The 27,197-nt window shown below is 41.0% G+C and overlaps 1 protein-coding gene and 1 pseudogene across 10 annotated transcripts in view; both read left to right on the top strand.

Annotated features, from left to right (window-relative positions):
• The window catches only part of LOC105826068, a 17,483-nt pseudogene extending 7,634 nt beyond the window's left edge, over positions 1–9,849 (top strand).
• ANKS1B (ankyrin repeat and sterile alpha motif domain containing 1B) overlaps positions 1–27,197 on the top strand; it is a 1,021,409-nt gene that overhangs the window by 837,084 nt on the left and 157,128 nt on the right. The window lies entirely within an intron of this gene.

Below are 27,197 nucleotides of genomic sequence, written 5' to 3' on the forward strand. Positions count from 1 at the left end.
CATGAATTGACAGGCACTTGGGTTGTTTCCACATCCTTGCAATAGTGAATTGTGCTGCCATAAATATTTGGGTGCAGATGTCTTTATTATAGAATATCTTTTGCTCTTTTGGGTAGATGCCTAATAGTGCTATTGCTGGATCAAATGGTATTTCTATTTTTAGCTCTTTGAGGTATCTCCAAATTCTTTTCCACAGAGGTTGCACTAATTTTCAGTCCCACCAGCAGTGTAAGAGTATTCTTGTCTCTCCACATACTTGCCAGCATTTGCTGTTTTGAGATTTTCAGTGTTTTTTCTTTTTAATGAAAGAGTGGATTTTCAGAAATCCTTACTCTGCCATTCCAGGAATGCTTCTCACACCACATTAGTTTTGATATTTAAGTCATTAAGAAATATCTAGAGAAGATGCATTACATGTAATGTCTAAAGAGGGTGTAATGGAGGAGGGTTGAAGAGAATTAATGACTATTTTGAAACAAGTCTATCCATTTATGAAGCTTTAATTTAATATCTACTATATGTCAATCATTGTCATAGGTGCTAGGGACACAAAATGAAAAAGGCATAATACCCTATAGGGACTCACATTCTACCAAGGAAAACAGATTCATAAATAACCAAATGTAATACAATGTAGTATTTATTAAAATAGATATAATAACAAATTTTGATGGCAGAAATTAATTCAGTGTGAAGAGTCTGAGGAGTCTGATATAAAAGCTGAACATGACTGATGTGTTGTAGTTTGCCAAACAGAGGAAAGAGACAGATACCCAGGCAAAGAAGGCATCACTAGCACCCACAAATTGTTGGAACATGGTTGTGTAGGTTGATCAATGCCTGGGAAGAAGTTGTGGCTGCAAAGGAAGCATGAAGGAAGACCGCAAGGAACTTTGGCTAAGGAAGGCCTTGGCTAAGGAAGACTATGAAATTTAACCTTTAGTTCTTTAGGTAATGGAAAATCATAGGAAGTTTTTAAATGGAGAAATCACTCATTACCTTATTCCACAAATACATATTGAGTATCTATTATGTGTTAGGCACTGTTCTAGGCATTGGGGACACAGCAGTGAACAAGACAATGGTCCCGACCTCATGGAGCTTACATTCTTTGGCAGTGGGGTAGGGGAGAAGAAATACAATGAGAAAAAATATTAAATATATGATATAGATTTAAGTTGGAAGGAGTGCTATGAATTAAAGCAGGAGAAGGCATTAGATGGTTAGAGAGAGCTTTGGAGTCAGGAGGGTAGAAGGCTGTATAGGAATAGTAAAAGGAAGCCCTCTCCAAAGAGAGGAAAGTCACTGAGACAGCAAATCCAGACAGGTGGCAAGTTTGAACACCTCTAGACGATAAGAGAATTGGGTTTTTCAAAGAGTCACAAGAGGTCTGGGAAGTGAAAGAAGGAGGGGAGTGGTAAGAGATGAGATCTAACTAGGAAGCATGGGTCAGAAAATGGCCTTACAGGGCAGGGTAAAGAGTTTTCGTTTTGTTGTACGGGCAAAGGAAGTCACTGGAGGGTTTTAAGTGGGGAAGTGACATGATCTAATTTATATTTTCAAAAAACCACTGGTTGCTTTTGTGAAAATGGACAGTAGAGGGGCAAGAGTAGAAAAGGTAGACTAGTTTTCTTGATAGATTACGGTGGCCTGGATGAGGTGGGGCTCTGATATGTATTTGGATTTAAGACATATTTTAAAGGTAAAGCAACAGAACTTACTGAGGGATTGCTAAGAGAAAGAAAAAAGTCAAGACTGATTCCTCGTTTATGAGCCTAAGTGAGTGGCAAGTGAATAGTGGTGTCAATAATGGAGAAGGGGAACACAGAGGGGAGGAAGAGGAGCAGAAGTAAAATCTGAGGGTTTGTTCTGGGCACACTAAGCTTGAGGTGTCTATTGGCTCTATAAGTGCAGATGTAAGTGGAAAGATAGATATTTGGGTCTAGCGCTTAAGAGAGAAATCAGAACTGGCTACAAAAATTTGACAGTCATGAACTTAGAGACAGGATTTGATGAGTCATCTAGAGAATGGGGGTAGTGAACAAATTTGTCATTTATGAATAAAATATCAAGACTAAGTTACATTTTTAAGCATCACTTTTGGGTAGCCCAAGTATAGATTTTTGATTCTTCCTTTATATACCCCAATCTCACCGTCAGTATTCTCTGCTGCTTCATTATAAACCAATTAGCTTCATATTGTTACTGTTAACAGAAATAGCCATTAAGTGCCTCCTCCTCAAGGCAAGGAGTGGACACAGAACTGCTTAAGAAATGTCCTTTTTCTGTTCTTATGCAGAAAGCTTATCAGCTGTGGAGTTCTACATTATGCCATTCTGCTGTAGTTCATTATTCTTAACAAAGAAAGTGTCAGTTGCACATAATAGAACCATATTTTGTGTGTTACAGGTCACTTTGGTTTGGAAAATTGTTAAGCAATCATTTTTTTTTTTTGTCTCCTCATCCTGTTTGGACTTTGAATATTAAATTTTTTGGAGTAGGCTCAGCATTTGCATTAGCAAATAATGAACTTTGCCTTCCTACTCATTGAACTATGGAAATTAGTCCGAACTGTTATTTGATAATCTGTTTCAAAATAATGTCTCAATTTGGGGTAGGGGAAATGATTTCCCTGTGTGATGGAGACTATTTAGTGAATTGATTAAGAAACAAAAGGAGCCAGCCTTGACTCTGAATTCCTTTCCAAAAGTCCTTAAAGCTTTCTTACAGAAAGGAAATTTTCTTCTGAGACCGTAAGACCACCTAAGTATTAGCAGAAGGATTGCATGATCTCAAAACAAAATAACTGTATCAATTCCACATTCATGTCCCTAATATATTGGGTCTTTGGATTGGTGGTATAAACGAGCAAGGTAAAGCAAACTAGAAAGGAGGACAGAGGGTAATTTGGGGGAAGCTACTTGGATTTCCTAAAGTCAAATACACAAAGAACACTTGGAGTTAATATTTATTTTCAAGAGCAAATACAGCCTTTTTGTATAGAAGGGACTAGAGAGGGGAAAAGAAATAGTCTCATGAGGAAAAAAAATTATATTCTTAAAACCTGTATTATCTACCTTATTGAACAGGGAAATAAATGACAATGGAAAAAATGGCATTTCTTTAGACATAGGAAGGTTACTGTCTAATAATGTGTAAAAAAGTGGCAACTTGGAGGGAATAGGGGCACATGTAATCTTGCAGTAATGTCGTAGGCCTTTCTGTGAAGTTGGGGGCTGCACACAAGCTCAGCACTGCAGTGGTGGCTCTGTTGCCCAGCCTGGCTTTAATTAGACCCCTGCCACCTCCTTTTTCTCCTGTCTCGAGGGAAGGATTGGAGAAATAGGAAGAGTCTAGGCATAAATGGAAGCGTCTAGATCTGGGGCTCACATGCCCAACTGTCTGCTCACTTTAATGTTTGTTGCTTGCTTACAGCCCACATGTGACTTGAACAAGAAGGCAAAGCATAAACCTATTTTTAATGAATGCAAAAAGAAATTACTTCTTTGGTGTCCCCCAGAGATATTAAGAACAAAAAAGGATGAGGAGAAGGGAGGCATTAGAAGAAAATAAATGGCCCTGAGAAAATTAGGGAAGATGAAAAATGAGAAATGGTTATGACTTGGGGAACTACATGATAACTCTCTCAGGCTCTACTTCTTCTTAATCCTGATACAGAGTCCTACTTTCCCTAGTTGTCAAAGGTAGGAGGGGAATTTTTTTTTAAAGTTCATTGGTGACTGAGAGCAGTAATGAAGTGATCAGCAACCAGCTGTTTTATCAGTTATCCAAAGAGTGATTTCTGCAAATTCATTCTGTATTCATAGTGTGCCTACTCCATTCACATAGAATGTATGTTTTTTGCATTTGTGTGAGAATTGTAGAGCAAAAGTTATTGGAAACTAAACCTTTAGGAAACATTGGGTTTATCAACTAAAGTTGTTTTATAGCAGGCAAATGAAAGCCTCCCTTTAAATATCAAGTAAATTACCTTTTGGTATTAAAAATCCCTATCTTAGTCTGTTTTGTGTTGCTATAACAGAATACCTGAGGCTGGGTAATTTATAAAGAAAAGAGGTTTATTTGGCTCACTATTCTGGTGGCTGGAAAGTCCAAGACTGGGCAGCTACATCTGGTGAGGGCTCATGCTGTTTCCATTTATGGTGGAAAACTGAAGGGGAGCAGACATGTGTAGAGATATCACATTGCAAGAGGAGGAGCAAGAGAGAGAAACCAAGGAAGCCAGATTCTTTTTAACATGCTCTGGAGAGGACTAATCCATTCTCAGGAGAGCTAGAACTCACTCACCCTGGGCAGGAGGGCATTAATCTATTCATGAGGGATCCACCTCCATGACCACCTCCCACCAGGTCCCACCTCTCAGCATTGACACATGAGGGATTAAATTTCAGCATGAGTTTTGGTGAGGACAAGCCACATCCAAATCACAGCTCCTCCCCCTCCCCAGATTCTAAGGAACAGAACCTTCAGGGAATCAGCTATGATGCAAAATAAAAACTGTAAATTGTCATGTTTTTCTATAAATTTATAAGAAAATTTTATTTTTATGCAAAAGTCCACAAATAAATCAGAACTTAACAAGTACGTGCAACATTTACATTAAGATCTTAAGAGAGAGTTGCATTAATTTACTTCCTTTTCTTATGCAGTGACATAGTAAGGTTTACCTTTCTGATGAAGCGATTAGTGTCAAAGTAAAGAGAGAGGGATTTATGTTGTCAAAGGAAAGCCTGCAATGAGTGCCAGTTACAAAGCAGGGATCAAAAACTTTCACTAACAAGCAGATAGAGTCCCTTATATTCAGAGTACTAGAAGAATAAAAGGTTAAAGTTGTAAAAAGGAACAAAGTGTGTATATTTTAAAGTTGCACAAAGATGGCTCTGGGGGTATGATATTAAATATTAATATTACCAGCAAAAATTACAGAAAAGTCTAAATAATGAGAAATATAGTTCTCAAGCAGAAATGCCTCTTGAGGGTAGATACACCAGCACTGAGAAATTGCAGAGTAATTCTGAATGTACGAAAGGAAATAATTCACTGAATCATAGTTTCCTTGTTGATATCTTGAGGTCATATAAATTGCAAGAGCAGACAGCCCTCCTGTTGGCTTGAAGTTACAGGAGGAAACTATTTTTGTGTTGTATATGTTTTTTCCTTTAAGATCCATTCTAAATGGCATAGAATTTTGGTTCGGACTGTGGAATTTATTAAAATGTAGGACTTTAAACTTTCCGGAAGCAAGGTTCTATGCTAAATGTCAAAAATCCCTTCCAATTAATCCTTATGGTTACCATCTTTATAGTTGGATTTCCATCTTCATTTACAAACACTTCCCTCTAAATAATTTCCTCAGTGAACATTTTTATTGAAATCAAAGCATACCAACCAGGCAAACAGGTCACAGCAATGGGCCACCTAGGAGCCCTTATTAGTTCATTCTTCCCCCCTCGTTTCTCTTTATGCAGAGGACGGAAGACAGGTATGGGAGTGGGGTGATGCCCCTTATAAAATGAAATGCCCCCTAAAGGATAAAACATTGTCTTTAAATTTTCATTCAAGCATGTCAATCATTGGTGGGTCTATAGAAAACACACTGAGCTACTTGAAAGAGTAAGTATAACATTATAATATGATTATTAGGAGGAATCCAGGTGGAAAAACAGTGGCAAATATAGAGGAAAATCATGGAATGCGTGCAAGGATCTGCAATGATTCCTTTGACTGTGACATCAGAGAAAGTGTACTGCAGGCCTTGACTCTCAAGTTACTTTGCAATTCTGTTAAGCTATGAGTCTGTTGATGGCAGGAACTGCTGCTTTAGCCCCTCCGTATTTTGGGGCCTGCCTGGCATATGGTATTCATACATGCTCTGCCCTGTGGTAAGTGCTCCCTAAATGTTTTTTGAATAAATGGAAAACACAACAGGGAAAAAAAGAAGAAAGGAAAGAAAGAAGGAGGGAGGGAGAAGAGGAGGGAATTTAAAAAGGAAAGATGAAAGACAGAGAAGAAAGGATTGCAGGAGAAGGAAGAATGAAATACTTTTAACAATACCTAGTCATTATTAATATTTTTTGTCTCCCTGTAATAGCCATTTAAATTATATATGCCTACTGGATCTTGTTTGAAAATTGAAGTTTGTGTTAACTTGCTTCCATCCTTAGTGTCTACCACCTAATGAAATTGCTCACTAGTTCTTCTGGCATTTAAATTCCTTAGCACTTAATAAAACAGCAAATTTTCAGGAATAATATATGCATTGGGATCAATGGTTTGAAGATACAACTCTAAGGAGAGTTCATTATAAGTCAGCCAGCTGCTTCTGGCTGCAAGCAGTTGATGAGGTCACTGGACCAGGACTTGTAAGCTGTTCTGTGTGCTTAGTTAAGATTTTGGCTTTTTGGCTCTACACTCACCCTCAACCAACAACTGGCAGTTTGATCCAGATCTAGATGCCTGGCCTTTGGAACACATCTGAAAGTTCCTTCTTCAAACAATCCGAGCAAACAATGTAGTTTTATTTTTCTGTTTTTCAAGATGTGAAACTTGCAGGGAAGCTAAAGCAGAGCAGGCAGGCACAGGCACGCTGCATCTCACCGTGTTTCCCAGTATGCATCACACGACCACTTTCATTCATCCATCTAGCACTTGGGACAAGTGAGTGCACATATTAAAAGTTGCTATAAGGAAGTTGCAGACCACAGACTATCAAACAGGAAGAAACAGAATTAGTAAAAGCAAAAGTTTGGAGAGGGGCAAAGCAGATGCTATGAAATCTCTATCCCTGAGAATCTTCTTAAAATAGAACCCACCCAGTAATGTGGACTGCTATGGATAGTTTAGGCAGATTCACTTGAAAGCAAGGGATCAGAGATTACAAAATTGAGTTCAAATCAGATTCTACTGAGGATTAGTCATGTTACCCTGAAAGACTTCCTTGCCTCTCTGAGACTCAGTCACCTCATCTGTAAAGTGGGAGTGAAAATAGAAATATAACCTTTTAATTCACTCGTTGAACAAATATTTTCTGTGTGCATATTTAGAGAGCATCTCACTACATAAATTCCACAAGAACAATGTCTTTGTTTTGATCACCACATATATTCAGTGACCAGAACAGTACATGGCACATGAAGCATTTGCAAAAAGTAATGTTGAATTATGTGACGTAGCACGGTAAGAAAATCAGGCTGCCTGGGTTTGAAATCCAGCTCCTCCACTTCTTAACTGCATGACCTCAAGGCAAGTCACCTTACCCTACCTCTCTGTGCCACATTTTCTCATCTGTGAAATGGAAAGCTAGTGATAGATCCTACTTCTGCCGGTTGTGTGAGGATTAAACAAGATACCATGTGTGAACAACTTAGAACAGTGTCTGGCACTTAATAAATGCTTAAAAAATGCTAGTTGTTTTTGAGATAATAGCATCATCATCATCATTATTATTATTATTCAGCTACTGGACTAGGCACTGCAAATATAAAAATGAAAAAGACATGGCCCCTATCCTCAATGAGTTTTCTTACTGGAGGATTCGACTGGTAGACAAAACTGGTAATTATAATACAAATGTAAGATTGGTGCAACAATAGTAGCTACGGAAGTAAAAGCAGGTGCTTCACCATACAATTTATGTAATCAGTGAATGCTCCCTAGAGAAACTGCCATGGGTGTGGCCCAAAGTCAGTTTCTAAAACTAAATTCTCTCTCCTAATGGAAAAGAAATCTGTGTGTGGTCATCAGAAATCACTGTATGCTGGAACTCCGGTGAACCACGGAACATACGTACTAATAGGGTTCCCTATCTCTTCCTTGAGGGATACCTCCTGTGATTCTTACTTTATGAAGTCAGGTAAGGTGTAGAAGACCTACTTAGCAAGATGCCTTCATTTCCTCTACAGAGTGAGTTCTAACACAGTGACTTCCAAACTGTTCCAATGGGCCCTGAGATGCTACAGATATGCCTTAGGCACAACCCACTCTAAGTACAGGGAAATCAGACTAAATTTGATCTCCAGAACCTCCACCCTGCATTACCAGAAACATGGAGATTAGTGTATGATTTCTTTGGAAAAAGAGCACTCCACTCTAAAAGTTAACACTAATTTTTAAAAGTTTAAAATCCACTGCCTTAGAGATTCTCCTAAGAACCCTCTCACAGGGAGACCATGATTCTCTGCTCCCAGGAAAGGCCAAGGCCTGGCCAGAAGACAGTTTGAAAAGCATCTAAACAAAGAGTTTTCTACCTGCCTTATTTCCCAGCCTTTCCCAACCAAGATACTTCTTTTTAATGAAATATTGTAGGAAACATGGTCCAGTGAATAAATTTCACATTTAGTGAACTGAAACATTACAAATCCTTTGAAGTATTGATTCACAGTTTTTCACTTGGTTTCAAAGTGGATCACAGATTCCAAAGAGTAAACACAGGTTCACATAAACCAATTATATTTACAGTTTCATCTGTATTAAGAAAAAAGGTTTCGGTAACTGCTTACGGGGGGCGGGGCATGGAGCGAGGCTGAGCAGAGCTTTGTGGCTTTTTCTGGGGTGGGAGGAGGGGAATCCAACTGAGGCCTGGGCTGATGGAGAACACTGAGAAGCAGGCTGGAGGCCTGAGGGGGTGGGAGGGAGCTGCCGGATCCCTGGATCCTGAGGAAGAGAAGTCCCAAAGGGAACCGGTGGCATAAAGAGATGGGATGGAGAAGCGACCTGAAAAGCCTGGGGCCTGAGGTTGTGAACTAAAGGCTGATAAAGATCATCACTTTAAGGTGGAGAATGATGCAAATGAGCACCAGTTATCTTTAAGAAGGGTCAGTTTAGGGGCCGGCGCAAAGGATGAATTGCGAATTGTTGAAGCAGAGACGATGAGTTGCGAAGGCAGTCCAAGTCACATAACACTGGCAACTTTGACAAGGTCTATACAGCCAATGCTTTCCTTTGGAGGCTTTGAAATAATACCACTCATGGTCTTAGGGTTGAAGTGTGCGCAGGGCTGCGCATATGGGTGGGCAGCACTAAGTAGCTGTGGAGTAAGATGCAGGGTCAGAAGATGAAGAGGAGGAGGATGTGAAACGCTTGAGTAGATCTGGAAAGTGATCTGTCTCTGGGAATGGTAGCACGGTTCCACAGAAAAAAGTAAAACTTGCTGCTGATGAAGATGCTGATGAAGATGAGAAGGAGGAGGAAACCGAGGAAAAAGCTCCAGTGAAGAAATATATACAAGATACTCCAGCCAAAAATGCACAAACCAGAATGGAAAAGATTCAACACTGCCAATACCAAGATTAAAAAGTCAAGAATCCTTCAAAAAACAGGAAAAAATGCCTAAAACACCAACAGGGCCTAGTTCTGTAGAAGACATTAAAGCAAAAATGGGCCTGGTGTGGTGGCTCACCCCTGTAACCCTAGGACTTTGGGAGGCCAAGGTGGGAGGATCGCTTGAGGTCAGGAGTTCAAGACCAGCCTGGGCAAGAGTAAGACCCCATCTCTACTGAAAATAGAAAAATTAGCTGGGTGTGGTGGCACATGCCTGTAGTCCCAGGTACTTGGGAGGCTAAGGCAGGGGGATCACTTGAGCCCAGGAATTTGAGGTTGCTGTGAGCTAGGCTGATGCCACAGCACTCTAGTCCGGATGACAAAGCAAGACTTTGTCTCAAAAAGAAAAAAAAAAAAAAAAGCAAAAATGCAAGCAAGTATAGAAAAAGGTGGTTTTCTTCCCAAAATGGAAACCAAATTCATCGATTATGTGAAGAATTACTTCCAGATGACTGACCAGGAGGCTATTCAAGATCTCTGGCAGTAGAGGAAATCTCTTTAGGAAAATAGTTTAAACAGTTTGTTAAATTTTCCATCTTATTTCATTTTTGTAACTTCATATCTGGTTGTCCTTTTTATAACAGAGTGGGAACTTTCCCTCCTGTGTTTGATAAATGTTGTCCAGGGTCCATTGCCAAGGTTGTGTTTTCCAAATGCTTATTTAGTTTTTAAAGATGAGACTCCTCCCTTTGTTGGTTTTAAGTATGTATGGAATGTTATGATAGAACATACTAGTAGCAGTGGTCAGACATGGAAATGGTGGGGAGACAAAAATATACATGTGAAATAAAGTCAGTATTTTTATGAAGTTTAAAAAAAGAAAAAAACAGGGATCGATATGAGTCTACTCCATTTGTAATTGTCTTACATATGCAGTCTATTTTTTTTTTTATATATTTGAAAGTGTGGAAAGTCATTAAGCGGTGAAGGATTCCAGGAGTTTCAACTCTCATCTCAACATCTGTAACAAGCAAAATAATGGACCAAATCTGAAATACTCCAAAAGCCTGTCAAATTTAAATGGTTATATCATAAACATAGAAAAGCATCCTGATATAGGATTAATAAAATCCATTTAAGAAAAATACTTCTATAACATTTTAATTTCATTTACTAATACTTCTGTTAGCAATATCATCTCTCAGAGTAGTCTAATAATATAAGCATGGATAAGGAAAGATAAGTAACACATGCTGAATTTATATTATGTGTTAGGCATTTTACATACAACTGATCCCTAAGTGAACAGTCATTTGTTGAATTGATGGATAAATCCTTACCTTAACCCACTTCTTTTTTATAGTTAAAGAAATAGGTTTAGGGAGGTTTCTCAATGTTCCAAGTCTAATGATAGTCAGGATTGAAACCCAGTTTGTCTGATGAGATACCCATACTCTATCCATTACATCAGAGTAACTGACACAATAACTATGGTATTACTCATCTGTTTTGGATTGAATTGTGTTCCCCCAATATTCACATGTTGAAGTCCTAATCCCTAGTGGATAGGGTCTTTAGAGAGGTAGTTGAGTTAAAATGAGTTGATTAGGGTGGACCCTACTCCTACATGACATTCTTATAAAACGGGGTAATTTGGATACAAACACACACACAGAGAAAGCCATGTGAAGGTGAAGACAGAGCTTACGGTCATGTTTCTACAAGCTCAGGAATGCCAAAGATTGCCCGCAAACCACCACAAGTTAGGCAAGAGACATGGAACAGATTTTCCCCCCAACCCTGCCATCTTGGACTTCTGGCCTCCAGAACTGTGAGACAATAAATTTCTGTCGTTTAAACCATTCAGCTCATGGTACTTCATCACAGCAGCTCTAGAAAACTAACACAGCATCACTTTCAGAGAATCAGGTGTTGCGTTTGTGGATTTCCTCCAATTCCTAAAGTTGTCGAAATGGAAATTCTAGAGTGTGGCCACTCTTGAGAGTGTGCCCCTGCGTTCTACTCTCCTCTGGAACTTGCCGTTGCATTATGTCCACTCACAATTGCAGATTTTTGGAATTACAGCCAAACTACTTTCCCAACCACACAGCTTCCATTCAATCATCACATTTTGAAAGAGACCCTGTGAAAATATAAAGCTGAAGGTGCCTGGGGTTTTAAATAAGTACAAATTTAAAAAGAAAAGAAAAAATTTCTCCCAGTGACAGAATGTTCTTTTTTTTTAAGAAATTTAATTAGATAGTTTTGAAAGACGGGCAATTAGAACATGGGTGCTGGGGTCAAGGAGGTCCAGGGTGTTTAAGTGTCCCATTGTAAATCAGTGAGGATCCAGCTTAAGAATTGAGGGCATCTGACTCCTTGTAAGACTTTAAGTAATTGAGTTATTCAGTAACCATAATTTCCATTTAGTAAGAGTAGGTTCTGTACAGAGCACACAAATGATGACATCCTCACCCTTGGTCATACGCTTTCCCCCATTATGTACTTAAATGGCTCTGTGTGCGCTCAATTAATTGCACTTGTTATTGGAAGGCATTGGCAGTTGATTCTAACAAGCATTAATACAGATTAGATTTTTCTGGAGGATCACAAAATCTTATTTTTCTATTTTGCACAAAATCTTCCTTCATCAAGATTCAATACACTGATCTAAATTCTAAGTGAACAGAAGAGATAAATGTAAAAACAAACACATTTTCTGAAAGTAGGAAAAAAGAGCCAAATATTTTCCCAACCTAGAAAGTTAAAAAATATTTTTTTCAGCAAAAAATAAAACCTTTGAGATAAATTACAAAGGAAAATATCAATAGTATTGAAAAATATAAAACTTCTGTGCCTCAAATAAAAATTAAAAGGCAAACAGCAAAATATGAGGATATACTTGCAAAATATGTTAGTGAGCATTGATATTGTTATATAAATCTCATTGATTTCTTTACAAATCAAAAAGAAAAAGATAAATGGCCCAACAGGCAAAAGGACAAAAGACATGAACAAGTTCAAATCACAAAAGAAGAAATACAAATGACCCATAACATGAAAAATATGCAAACAATTAAGATAAAAATTGTAGCTACTATCTTTCCCTATTCGACTAACCAAGAGTCAGTAATGAGACAACATGTTGAAATAGACTCTCTCAAACAACACTGAAGGGAGTGGAAAATTGGTACTATCTTCCAGGAAATAAAGATGGATACTTGTCTCAAGAGCTTTAAAATGTACATATGCTTTAATCCCAGAAAGCTACAAATATTTTTTTTATTTCAGAATATTACAGGGGTACAAACGCTTTGATTACATAAATTGCCTTTCCACCACCTGAGTCAAAGCTACAAGTGTGCCCATCCCCCAGACAGAGCACACTGCACCTGTTAGTTATGAATTTACCTATACCCTCCTCCCCCTCCTACCTTCCCCAAACCAAAGAATGTTACTTCCGTATGTGCACATTTAAGCGTTGATCGATTAGTTCCAATTTAATGGTGAGTACGTGTGGTATTTGTTTTTCCATTCTGTGATCCTTCACTTAAAAGAATGGGCTTCAGCGCATCCAGGATAATACAAGAGGTATTAGTTCACCATTTTTTATGGCTGAATAGTACTCCATGGTATATACCTACCACATTTTATTAATCCACTCATGTATTGATGGGTACTTGGGTTGTTTCCACGTCTTTGCAATTGTGAATTGTGCTGCTATAAATATTCGAGTGCAGATGTCTTTTTTATAGAATGCTACAAATATTGATGTACAAGGATATTCATCATAGGATTCCTTGTAATTCAGGAAAAAAAATGAAAATGATCTAACATTAGGGAGATGGTTAAATAAATTGTGGAGCATACCTTAGAGTATCCTCTGCTTCTGTGCATTTCTCTTCATGCTACCAACTATTAATAGTTTCCTCATGTACTACTCAATGTTTTCTGTGCCTGGTAGCTTCTGTTTATTTATAGCTTCTGCTTATTTATAACTTCTGCTCGTGCTTGATCCTACCTGGCCTCCCTCGACTCTACTACATCACTCTTTTTTTATCAGGTTCTCAGTTTCTGTCCCTATAACCAATTACCCAATTCTCTCCCTACTTCCACATGTAAACTCTAAGGGATAGAATCTCACTCCTCTAGCCAGTTGACCACCACCTCTGTGAAGGGGCTGCTCGGGGGGCGCAATGGGGAAGAGCAGTGGTGTATCCCCTAGCGTAGAACACAGCAGCCCAGGCAGGAAGTAGTCCTTTGTGTGGGAACCATAGACATGGCATGTACCATCTTGAACAGCATAGTTCCACTGCCTGTGTATACTCATATCAAAATAATATCACATTCTAGATCACTGTTGTTTCTTATAATTGAGTAATATTCCATTGTATACATATACCAAATTTTAATAATCCACTCAGCAATTTACGGGCACTTGGGTTGTTTCCACATCCTTGCAATAGTGAATTGTGCTGCCATAAACATTTGGATGCAGATGTCTTTATCATAGAATGTTTTCTAGAATCTCTTATACTTTCCTGGATTAAACTTAAGCCCATTATCCAAAGTGAGACACCACAAGATCGGAAGAACGGGCTCCACTTGTAGTCGCCATCAAATTGGTGCTAACTGATCATCACTAGGGTGATCACATGGCAGTAATACTCTCCAGGAATTAGGGGGATGGGGGGGTAAACCCGCAACTAAAGGACACGGGGGACATTGTAGGGGGGAAGGGCATGCCTCTAACCCTCGTTTGGGTGAGGCAAAGGCATAAAATGTAACCATAATGTTTGTACCCTCATAATACCCTGAAATAAAAATAATAATAATAATAATAATATCACATTGAACTCAAAAAGCTTTGCTGCTTATTTTGTCCACTTTACTTAAAAGAGCAGGGACCATGATTTGCTTTATTTTGTAACCCCAACCCCTCTTATTGTGCCTGGCATTCAACAGGTATTTGTGAAATGATTGTATTGTTATAAGGATTAAAGGAAATCATGAAGGTTGAACATGTGGTATGATGCCCGGAGTGAAGTAGCCGCCCAAGAAATGTTCATTCTTTGCCTCCCTCCCTCCACCTTCTCCCAATCCCATCCTCCTCTGTTCACGCAGGATTTGCTGCACTAAGTGGTCCCCAGACAAGGGCTACTCACTAATCTGAGAGCTGGCAGGGCATTTTTGTTACCATGAGATTCGTAAACGCGGATAAATAACTCTTTACCCCGAATGCTTAGAGTAGTTCAGCTGATACAAAATAAAAAACAAGACAAAAGCCTTCCAGACTTGTGATCTTACCTTTTATATTAGTTTGGCTATTTTTGTCTTCTGTCTTCATACAAACGGAAATTGAGCAGATGTAGAAAGGAAGACCAGACAGTGATGTCCTCTCCACTGGGACCTTCGGTCAATGAAACGGGTTTGCAGGAACACTGGCTCTCTGGAGCATAGTGTGGGAGAGAGGGGCCCTGACATTTCCTGAAGGTAGTGTAGGGAGGGGATTGGGCCTCTGCCACTTGCTCGCTGTGTGACACTGAGGATGTGGCTTGGCCCCTCTCTACATCATTTTCTCCATCTGGAAAATGACAACAATAGTAGTTGAATGTTGGTATTGTTGTAAGGGTTAAGCAAATGAGCATTTGCCAATATTTGGTATGTAATGAAGACATAAAAACATTTGCTGTTATTGAGAATGTGATGCAACTAGGAATTGTCACAGACATCCTTTTTTAATCTGCATAACAACATGGAGAAATGAAGGCTGGTGTCTCACTGTGCAATGAAGAAACAAGCCCAAGGGTCAGAGAGGTTAAGGCCATCCAGCCAAGTGAGTTTCACCAGGACCATGTTCAACCACTGAGCACTGTCAAGACTGTGTGGGCTGTTGATGGCCCATGCTGTTAGTATTTCGTTAAATATTTTGAATATCACACCTGATGGCTCTTGTCATGCCTAACGTCATACTGTAATTCCATTCTGAAAAGAAAAGTATTCCTGACCCGTTTGGTAAGTGCCCAAACACGTATGACCTCTTTCAGAATGCTCCTATGTGAGCGACATTCACTTACTCTGTCGCACTTGGAAATCATTTCTTCCTTCATGGAAGTATGTTGGAGAGACCTCTGCCTCCCGCCACCTCCTTAAACGTGGCTGTCAGAATGGAGAACAGCTCTTCACAGACGCGGAAGAATGCTCAGCAGTAAGCTGATTTAATTGTGATGTTCTTTTGAATCAGCCCACTGAGGTATTTGTATATTCTGTGGTGACATCATCGTGACTGATCTTAGCCGAATTGTCTTCTCTAAACCTTGGATTGCTCCCTGTGGCTCAGTGGCTCAGCAGTGAATCATTCTTTTTTCCTGTATGTTATGACTACAACTTTTATTACTTCCTGAATAATGGAAGGGTTGAACACGGGGCTTTCCTCTGGGAGGAAATCAGAACACTTAGCAAACATATGTCAGTAATTGTCCAGCCATGACATATCTAGCATATGTGCTGGTGGAAGGAATGTTAAGTAGGAAAGCAGGACGGGCAAGACCTAAGAGATGGCGAGAGGGCTGCGGAGAGGCCCCCACCCTCAGCACGCCGCTGCTCGGCGCCCGTGAGACTGACGCTGCCTCGAGGTGCGGTGCCTGAGAGACAGGTGGGGAGGTAAGAAAGCTGGATCGAGTCTTGGTTCTGCCAGTTCACCACTGTGTGTTTCTGGCAAGTTACTCAGCTTCACTAAGCTTCAGTTTCTTCACTGCAAAAATTAGTTCACTCATTTATTCACCCATACATTTTTCTTGAGAATGCTTTTCTGAGTGTTAGTTTGCTGGGGCTGCCGGAACAAAGGATCACAGACTGGGGGGCCTAAACAACAGCAGGTTATGATCTCGCAGTGCTGGAGGCTGGAAGTCTGAAATTGAGGTGTTAGTTCGCAGGGTCGGTTCCTTCTGAGGGCTGTGATGGAAGGATCTGCTCCAGGCCTGTCTCCCTGGCTTGTCGACGGCTGTCTTCTCCGTGTGTCTTCACATCATCTTCCCATCTCTTCACGAGACATTCTTTTTATGAGGACATTAGTCATGTTGTATTAGGGCCCCACTCTTGTATGACCTTACCTTAACTAATCAAGTCAGCAATGACCCTATTTCCAAATAAGATCATGGGGACTTTAACATATGAATAGGGGCAGGGAGACAAAATTCAACCCATTACAAGTTCTTAGCTCTACTCTGATGCTGAGGACATAGCAGCGAACGAGGAAGACAAAAGTGCCTGGCCTTACTGAGCGTACATTCTAGTATGGATGGACAAACAAGATAATTAAGTAAAATATATAGTGTGTTAGAGGATGACAAAGTGCTTTAGAGAAAAGTAAAGCAGAAAGAGGGGATGGTGACAAATCATCCTTGCATAGGGGAGTCCATATTAAAGGTGGCCAAGGAAAGCCTCAAGGAGAAGGTTCGTTTGGTCTTGAAGGACGTGGGGGAAGAGTGGGGTGGGGATGTCCCAGGCAGAAGGAACAGCAAACACAAAGGCCCTGAGGTAGGAGCACACCTGGGGCCTTCAACCATCAGCAGGGAGGTCAGTGGGGCAGAAGTGGGTCCACAGGGAGGATAATGACAGGTAGGGGACCGGAGGGATAAAGGTAGGGAAGGAAGTAAGGGTAGGAGGCAGAATATCGAGGCTCCTAGAGACCACTGTAAAGACTTTCTTTGGCTTTTACTCTAAAAGAACTGGAGACACCAGAGGATTGGAGTAGAGAAGGAATTGTGAAAGTGTGGGTGTGGCATGTGATAGAAAGGAATGGTGAGGGATGAGCCCACGGATTTCTACCTGAGCAACTGGCAGGCTGGATGTAGCCTTAACTGAGACGAGGAAGACTGTAAGAAGAGTGGGTTTAGGGTGGAAATTGGGAGTTTGTTTTTGAATATATTAAGTTTGACGGGTCCACTAGACAACCACGTGGGCTGGAGATGAGCACTGAGGAAGTGTCAATGCGTTGACAGCGTTTGAAGTCATGAGGCTGTACAAGATCACCAGGGGAGTGAGAGCAGATTGAGAAAAGAGGCGGGCAAGGGCTGCACCTTGGGGCGTCCAACATCACGAGGTCAAGGATATGAGGAGGAATCAGTGAGGGAGACAAAGAAGGAGAGGACAGAAAAGTAAGGGGGAACCCAGGAGAGTGTGGACGTGAGCAGCGAGGAGGGCGGGGCTTAGGTCAAAGCTTAGATCAAATCAAGGAGCTGGATTTAACAAGATGGAGGCCATTGGTCATCTTAACACATCAGTAGGATGAACACCTGATTGGAATGAGTTAATGAGAAAGTTGGAGACCTAAGTACACACTTGAGGAGCTTTGTTGTAAAAGGAGACAAAAAGTGAGTCAGACTAAATCAGACATTTCATATTCAAATGATTCGAAGGGTCAGATGGATGATACAAATGAGTGGAGTGGTATATAATGATAAGATGTGGTATAGAATGTGGAGAAATAAAGAGTAAATGTCCTGCTTCAAGGTATTCTAATAAAAATAGAAACAAGTAATCATAAGTGTCAAATAAAAAAATATCTCTAGGCCACCAGCATGCAATACCTGGACCAAATAATCTCCAAGGGCACTTTCAGTCTAAAGTTCTACAAATCTGGGTCATGAGGAAAAATTAAGTCCAGGTCACTTAGTGGTGAGTCCCTGAGCTATAAATAGTCTTGCTTCTTTCTGAACTGGAGCTAAGCATTTGTCATGATTCTCCCAGGATTTGTGACGGAATCCCTTTTGTTCTTAATCTGCTTGTAAAAGCCGGAAACCAGAGTTGCGAAATGAAGTCTTCTCAGCACCAGCGTCCATCCATCACACAGACAAATATTTGTTAAGCAGCAGCTGTCTAGCCCGGCACTGTGCCATAACATTTGAGACCATCCTGCCTTCAAAACTTCAGAGTTCACAGATGGATGACAGAGATGGGCAGGTGAACAGACACGTGGCATGATAAGGGCTCTACCACAGAGAGGCGTGGTGTGGGCAATGGAAGATTCGCCTACCCCAGATTAGGGGAGTAGGATCTGGAAGGTTTATGGGAAAGGAAAATGATGCCTGGGCTGAGTGTTGATGGATTAGTTGGAGGCGGAGGGCACAGAAAGAGAGGAGGGTTACGGACACGATGACAGTGCAGTGCAGCTAGTTCTCCCGTGACATGTGCTTAGGATACAGTGGCAAGGTCCAGGGATCATTACGCTCAGAGCAGTGGTGAAGAACTCACTCTGGAGCCAGGCTGCCTCGGTTCATAACCTCAGCACTGCCACTTACCCAGTGGCCTTGAGCAAATCTCTTAACTCTGCCTTTAGGTTTCTTTGTCTCTAAAATGGAGACTTAATATAGTAGTACCTACTTCAAAGGGTTCCGGTGAGAATTAAGCACATTTAATAAAGCATTTAGAAGTGTACCTGGTATCAAGCAAGTGCTATGTGTTTGCTATCATTATCGAGGAATGCTTTCAGGAGGAGGCAATACAGGAAAGAACAGTTTTCCGCACAGAGAACTGATTGAAGGATGTGAAAGACAAAGAGAGTCCCACAGGCAAAGGCACCGAGTCAGGGCATCCCTGGAGGTCTGTCAAAGGGGTCAGCTAAGGAGAGACTGGAGTTGAGGCTAGAGAGGTAGATAAGGTCAGGATCACATGCTTGTTTCTTCCTTAGCTAGTAATAAATGACTTAGGCAGGAAGAGCTTAGGAGTCAGCTCTGACCAAGCCATAGGGAGACAGTTTGTGGAGGTGGGCAAGAGGTAGGGGAGTTGCTTTGCTAGGACAGCAACAGGACCAGCCTACCTGGTGGCATAGAACAGACTTGTGACATCATCTGCCTTGCACATACCAGACAATGGAAAGCATTATGGAGAATTACCATTTGGCATGAATCCAATGGCTCATTGACACTCAATCACTAGCTCTCATCTGTTTAAAAGACCACAATCCCTAAATTGATTATAGTCCACAGTAGTGCATTAATTTCTTAGAGCAAAAATAATCCAACTCATGCCCTGCATTCCCTAAGGAACCACTCACTATGTTTTTACTCAGTAAATATTTAGAAAAAGATTTGTGCTCATAATCTCAACATGTAGATTGGTTTCTCGGGGCAGTACAGTTTACATTACAGCCAGTATATCCAAACCTCCTTGGGCTGTATAATGCTTTCTTTAGATCTCTGAAGACTCTAGAATCATCTCAGTTTCATCATCTTGACACCTTGATTCTACAAATACAATGACAGCTATTCCTTGATGAGACATAAATCTATTTTCTAACCCCAGAATCAAGCAGCAAATCATTTTATACTAAGTAGTCCAAGGGAACTTTGCTTAGGACTTTGTCACTAATATAAAGTTCATCGGTAAGATATCACAGTTTAAGGGGAAAAAAAACCCCTACTGCAGGATTTTTATCTCCAGATGGTGGTGATGGGCTTGTCATTGAAATCCGGTAGCCCTTCCTCAGTTCTCCATATGTTGACAGAGAGCCCGTGCAGACATCTACATAAATGTTACCTCTATGTTTTAAGAACTTCTGCCAGCATCCTGCCTTGCCATTTCCTATGATTTTCAGATTTGGCTACTTTAAGAATTAGGATGCTTCTTTGTTATTTCATATCTCTGGATCATATGTTGGCACATCTCCCTCGGAGAGCATTGGATCCATGATACATGAAATAAACACTAAAGTCATAAATATTGAACAAATTGGCTGTAGAATGCTTCTCTTATGTCAATGAAGACATTTGGAATGGTGTTGGCTTCCTCGATTGTTGATTCTATTTCACATTAAAACTAATTTTAAATGCACTGTTTACAACAAGTTTCTACAAATTTACTAAAATTCACTGGATTCTTTCCTCTTCTGATCTACATATTGGTTTATAAGTCTGGTAATTTACAGTGACACTGTTTCTGATGTATTCTATCTCCTTCATACCCTGATTTAAGTAAGTTTTTTTTTTTTATTTTTCTGAACTTGCAACATGCTCTGTATATATTCCATTCAAGGTAATTCTGTTTCCTCTGCTCTTTTGGAAGCCTGATAATTACATACATTTCAGGTGCCAACAAGCTAGATATCTTGTTCCTTTGTAATTCCTTTGTGCTCCTTGTAATGGAGTCCCATTGCCTCCTCTTGTTTATTATTTGTGGTTTCAGTATCGTTATATCATTAACAAGAGCCAATATTTATTGAGTGTCCACTCTGTGGTGATGAGGTTAGATGAGGTGTGGTGTGGGATTAGAAAATGGACTATGCTGAGTAAAATAAAGAACTATAGAATGGGATGTGTACATATACATCCATACACATATATATGGATTAAATATCCATAAGTCAAAGTTCACTTCCTTTGTTTTGCCAGTTTCTCTTGTCTTATTTAAAGCAAAACCTACATTTCCCTTTAGCCTTCCTCCTTTTGAATTCTAAATGCTTTTTTCTTTGTGATTTTACCGATAGAATATTGTTCAAAAAGCAGAGATAGGCTTGGAATCTGTCAGCAGAAGAGTTAAAAACCTCCACCTTCCCAGCTAACCGTGGCCCACAGGCTGCTAATTAGCTTGATGGATCAGCACCTGGTCTGGTTATGAATGCTCCGAAGCCCATTGGCTGCTGGCAGCTGATTCCCGGCTCCCTGAGGTTTGGAGATGCATCAACCTGAGCAGAGAGAGCTGGCACTTGCTTAAAGGGTAGCTGGAGCCAATTATTCATGTGCTCCTTTGGACTTGACTTGGCTGAAGGAAGCACCATGCTCTTAGACACATCTGAGGCAGGCTTTTCTTGCACAATAGATTGCATCTACCTGGCACACTTTCTTTTTCTGGTGTCAGTACAGTGCAAGGACTGAAATCGGTATGATCCTGCAGCTATCTAAGGGATAGAGAGTTATGCTATATGTTTTTTTCTTATACTCTTGTTCTCCGTTTCCATTTCTATTTTTTGTTCCCCAGGAATGCTTCAAGTCAATTTGTCTTATCCCTTCTGATTTTAGTGAGGTTTTTAAGTATACATATATGGGTAATGCCTGGTTTATATGACACCAAAACTCTAGTTAGTCTGCTAATGCTTCATTGACCAGGAAGGCATTGTGTACTGGGCACGGATCTGTAGCTCTGTTTTGGCACTTAGTAGCTGCATGACCTCAGGCAAGTTTCTTAGCCTCTCTGAGCCAAGTGTACCCTATCAGTAAACTGGAGAGACTGATTTCTACATCAAAGGGTCACTGAAGTGATTATACAAAATCATATTAATTTCCTTCCTTTAGTAGTTACTACTCACATTTATTAGCCCTCAACATTTGAGTGCCCACTGTGTGCTAAGCCTGGTGGTGGGGCTTGTGGAAGACTGTAAACTGAACTTCTGCTGCCACGCCCTCCAGAAACGCATGGTCTGAACAAAGAGAGAGATCACGCAAAGAATAGTGCCACGACCCAGCATCAGCTCTATGCTCATATTCCAGCACATGCTGTCTATTTTCATTTGTGCCAACGTGGATATCGATCTCAATGCCTCTTTGGGACACTGCCACCCCTCCCCTGCATTAATCTAATCACACACAAAAGCATTAGAGGGTCACTTAGTCTTTATGGAAGATTTCATGTAGGTGGGTAGGTTGGGGTGTTTACAGCACAAACTCAATACAAACAATTGGTTTCCAGCCCCATTCAGTATTTCCATTCTCCAAAGGCCATATTATCACTAGTGCACTCTTTAAGCAAACCTCTTGGGTTACCTGAGTATGTTCATGGGGTTTCATGCTTCTCCTCAAGCAGCTTATCAAAATATTTCTTCCAAACTAATATAGGGCTCGAGTAATGCAGGTAGATAAAATTCTCTCCATCTCTTAATACACACACCATCTTAATTAATTCTCACAGTATTCTCACAGTAGGTATTATAATACCAGTTTTACTGATGAGGAAACTAAAACTCAGAGAAGTTAGGGAACCATCCCAATGGGTAAGCCCTACCTTGTATATTTGTTGTAAGGATTAAGTAGGATGATATCCTGTTGAGTGTTTGCCCCAATGCAAGTCACAAAGACGGTAATGGCAGCCTCCCCTAGCAGTAGAAATAATAGAAGTAAACATAATAGTAGCAACATTCTTGTCTTATCCAGCTTGCATGGGTATCATGATGAATATCAACTACAGGGTTGGCTATATAGTTTGTAGGGCCTAGCCAGGGGCAGGGATGTCAATCTCCCTTTCCTAAAGGCCCACCACCCCAACATACAGCAGACAGATGACTCCCTAAGGGGCTACACTCTCTAGGCCGGGATACATTTTGTACTTTGGTAAACACCATGTTGCTCACTGAACAAGCTATAATGTTGCAGTTAGGGACAAGGATGGCCACTGCCTTGCCTACCCCAAGAAGCCACAGAGTAGATGACCCTCCGTGCCCAGACCCAGACCCTGTAACTCCACTAGCAGAGCAGAGAGGACAAAGACTGAATGCGGGCCAGCCCTTCCCCTTCCCGTCAATGCCACCTGATTGCTACTCAGGCAAAGGGCAGCCGTGGTCGTGGGGTGAGCCAGAGAGAGGAGGGCAGGGCCCTGAGCAGCATGAGGTAGGGAGCAGGCAGCCAAAAACTCATCCCAGGAAGGCAGGGCGGCACTGTGGGGCAACAATGGTCACGTGTCCATGGAGCCAGCCCTGATCCATAATGAATGTGCAAATCGGGAGATGTTGGACAAAGGGTACCAACTTGCAGTCATAAGATGAATAAATTCTGGAGACCTAACATACAGCATGATGACTATAGTTAATGCTAATGTGTTGTATACTTGAAATTCACTAAGAGAGTAGATCTTAGGTATTCTCACCACACACACACAAAAGTAACTATGTGAGGGATAGATATGTTCCTGGCTCGATTATGAAATCATCTCACAATGTACATGCATATCCAAACATCACGTTGTACACCTTGACTATATATACAAGTTTTATTTGTCAATTATACCTCAGTAATGCTGGAAAAAATACAACAAAAAAATTCTTAAGAAAACAACAAATGAATATGCAAGTGCTTCAAAATCTTTAATGCTATATGATGCAAAGCATTATTGCTCATAATCACCATTATTAGACCCTAGCAACTCTATTTGGCATTTACTTAACAGCCCCAGATTTGTAAGAGCAAAGGAGCGCTCTGATACTTTTGTTTTGCCCCCAGGGAGGAAAAATTGTTAGGTCCTTCAGCTGACAGTGTTCATGCATTCCGAGTGATAGAGCGAGGCCAGTCTCCAGGGAGCATCCCTGCCCTTGCCACAAGTTTCCCTTATAATATACATGCCAAGGCAGAGATACTGACTTCTCAGATCAGAATTGTGGATCCTCCTTCTAAGCAGGAGAAAGAAACTCCTGCCCTGGGTCTTCCGGCAGCATCTGTTCCCTTCCACCCACCTCCCCAGGAACATGGGGTTCTCTGTCATACACCCTGTATTAACCCAGAACTTGAAAATCAGGGATGTCCTGGTGCCTTGGGTCACTTCTTTGTCCTGCGGGTACAGACTGCTGCCCCCACCCCCTCACACCTTACACAAGGATTTGATTCCACACATTTCGACAGAGCAGGCCTGTAGGGGCATTTTTGTTTGATATTTGTAAAAGCATTCAGTGATTTGGTATAAAGCAGTTATGAAACAGCTTCTCGGTCTACATCATAGTGGGAAAAAGCAGCTGAGCAAAAGGGGAGAGAAAGCAAATTAGAACATTCCCACCCTCCGTACCCACTAGGGACCCATTTAGAGCAAAGTAGTAATTTACTAAATGATAGCCTAATGCCCTGAAAGAGTTAATGTGGCTTCCCACTTTATTTCTACCCAGAGAGTCATTTCTTCCCTAAGGGTATGCTAGCTCATTCCATCCTAGGTCCTGGCAGAGTATATAGACCCAGCAGACTGTGGATTTTCACAGCACTGCGCTGTAGACTCCACCCTAGAATTCAATAGGTAGGGAGTGGGCTGAGGGTTCTTGAGGAACACCCCCATTGCACCCACACACACACACAGCAACTCCAGGGACTTACATTCCTTTTTTCCTTGGGGCCTTTCTCTTGTGAGCCCATGAGGGTGAAAGCAGGCACTATCACAAGCATCAGGCTGAGTACTGTCCTTCGAAAGAATGTTTTAGAGCAAAGCTGTTATCAGTCCCTGTTCTGACGAAGCCCAACTTCATCGCAGGTGGCCCAGTGTGGTAGCTGCACTGTCGTGGGATAATACATGATGCTTGGAGTTAGGAATTTTTATTTCCAGCTGTGGTAGTACTTACTAGCTGTGTGACCTTGAGCAAGTCAATGAACCTCTTAGGAACTCAGTTTTCTCACATATAAAATAGGAAACAGTATTACTAATACCAGCTTTCTGGGTGGTGGTTGTTAATTCGGATATCATGTGAATATGTTTTGCCAACTAGGAAATATCTTGCAACTGCTAATTATTTAAGGAGACAGCACAGCATCATGAAGAAATCATGGATCTCAGAGCCATATATCCTGGATTTAATTCTGGTGCTGTTTGCTCTTGGAAAATTACTTAATTTCTCAGAACTCCACAATTTTTTCATCTGGAAAAAAATCATTACTAAAATAATAATAATGACCCCACAGCATTGTTGAAGTAATACATATAAAAGGCCTAGTACATAGTAGGTACACGAGAAATATGTTTCTTCCCTTTCTACCTCTTTGCTGTTTCCAGAAACATCTTCCACCCGTCTGCACTTCCCTTTGGTTCCTGGACCTCAAGGTCACACTCTCATCCCTCGTGGCTCAGGCAAATCCTGCTGCACCCTCACGCTGACATCTCTGGGTCTTCTCCTCTGCCTCCTGGGATGCTGGCAGGAGGAGAGAGGGAAGAAACCAGTCTTAAGAGCTGAACATAAAAATGTTATTCTGACCTGCTTAAAGGTCTATGCAAAAACGGCAGTCATTTTAAAATGCTTTTTTTGTGCATCCAACTCTGTTCTTCTTTAACATGGAACCGGATTCAGTTAAAATTTTAAGGAAATGTATAGAGCTAATCCGTGCCATTGGAAGTACTGACCCCATGGATTTATTATATCTCTTGGGATAACCAGCAGAACCTTCATCTTTCCCACCCAAGTTGTTTCTCCCTGTTTTTTCGCCATCCGTCTAACATCCAGAGGTCATCCTAAGCTTCCCTTCGCTCTCGTCCTTACCCTCCATTCAATCACCTGTATGCTCCACCTGTATATGTCCGGATCCATCTTTACCTGCTATATCCCCATCCCCACAGCCCTTACTTCAGCCCCTTGTCTTTTCTCACCTGGATTCCTGCAGTGGCTTCTAAAATAATATTTGTATCATAAGATCATTTTGATAAGTAAATGAGATAACAAATTTTACATGTTTTAGCGTAACCTAGCAAGTGGCCTCTGGCCTCTAGTAGGTACAAAATAAGTGGTAACTATATAAAAGTTTCAGAAAAGAAATATTCACTCAGTGTAAGAAAAAATATTGTAGTAGTATAAGTCCCAAGGATGGGATACAGTTCTTCAGCTGGTAATGAGTTCCCTGGCACTGGAAGAGTCCAAACCTTGGTTGAATGGCTCTTTCGCTAGAAGTTGTAGAGAAGATTCATACGTCAGATGGGAGGTTGAGATATGTATATTTAAGTTCCCTGCCGAATAAACTGGACACTTTCAGTTACAAATGCCAGAAACACAACTCACAATGGCTGAAGCAAAATGAGAAATGTATTGGCTCACATGAGACATAAAGTCCAGAGGTCTCAGGCATGACTGGATCCAGAGCTTCAAAAGCTATCACTGGAATCCGCAGTCTCTCACTCTGTATCCTGCTTTGCCTTCCTCCACACTGGCTTCACTCTGGGGCAGAGGCTCTCCCCAGATTGGAGGGCTCTGCCCTTGGCAGACCCAGGCATTAAATTCAGCACCCTGGTAATACCAGGCTCACCGACTCAGACGCCCCAGGGAAAGGAGCGCTCTCCTTTTCTGGTAGTTCCAATAGAGTCCTGGTCCTGACCTCCACAAATGAACCACTGTGGTTGCATAATGGAATCCTCTGATTTGCCGGTGGATCAAGGGTCCAATCCATGGTCAGCTCTTCTAGGAATTTTCTAGGATTTCATGGCTAAAGTTGGGAGAGGTGGGTCCCCAAATGAAAAATCAAACTGCTGGCAACAAAAATAGAGGAACTGAGCATTGAGCAGGAAAGAACAATGGACATCAACCATACTTGCCTATCCTAAGATTCAATTATTTGGACTCCAGATTATTTTTAATATTATATAATTCTTTCTCCTTTTGTCCTTCTGGTATATTTCAACATCCATAATGTGCATTGCTGGAGAATTATTGGAATGGTGTATATAATCACCATCAAATAATAGACTATCTTGTCTTCCACAAAATCCTGTGGAGAAAAAAACTAATCCTTTTTAATGAGTCTGCAATACAAAAAGTTACTGTCCACTCCTAGGTGCACGGGCTCCTTCTTGCTTACGCAGCTGATAAGTGCACTAGAAGGTGCTGTGGGAATACACTTTGTTATTTCGTCCTGTTGATAAGTTGGAGTAGCCTATTGGTTCTGAAGGCTTATGAATTAATACTAGGGTGAATTTAATTCTCTGGTTGTATAATTATTGTGCTCCAGGCATTGTGCTAGATTTTCACATGGGTGCGCTCATTTAATCCTTAAACTGTTGCCCTTAAAGAACAATTATCCCTGTTTTACAGATGTAGAAACTGATGTGCAGCAAAGCTAAGCAACTTGCTCAGAGTCTACAACTAGCAAATGATAGAGCTGAGGCCGGGTGCGGTGGCTCACGCCTGTAATCCTAGCACTCTGGGAGGCCGAGGCGGGCGGATTGTTTGAGCTCAGGAGTTCGAGACCAGCCTGAGC

This window comes from Propithecus coquereli, unplaced genomic scaffold (assembly GCF_000956105.1).
Source record: "Propithecus coquereli isolate 6110/MARCELLA unplaced genomic scaffold, Pcoq_1.0 Scaffold85, whole genome shotgun sequence".
NCBI classification, from domain to species: Eukaryota; Metazoa; Chordata; class Mammalia; order Primates; family Indriidae; genus Propithecus; species Propithecus coquereli.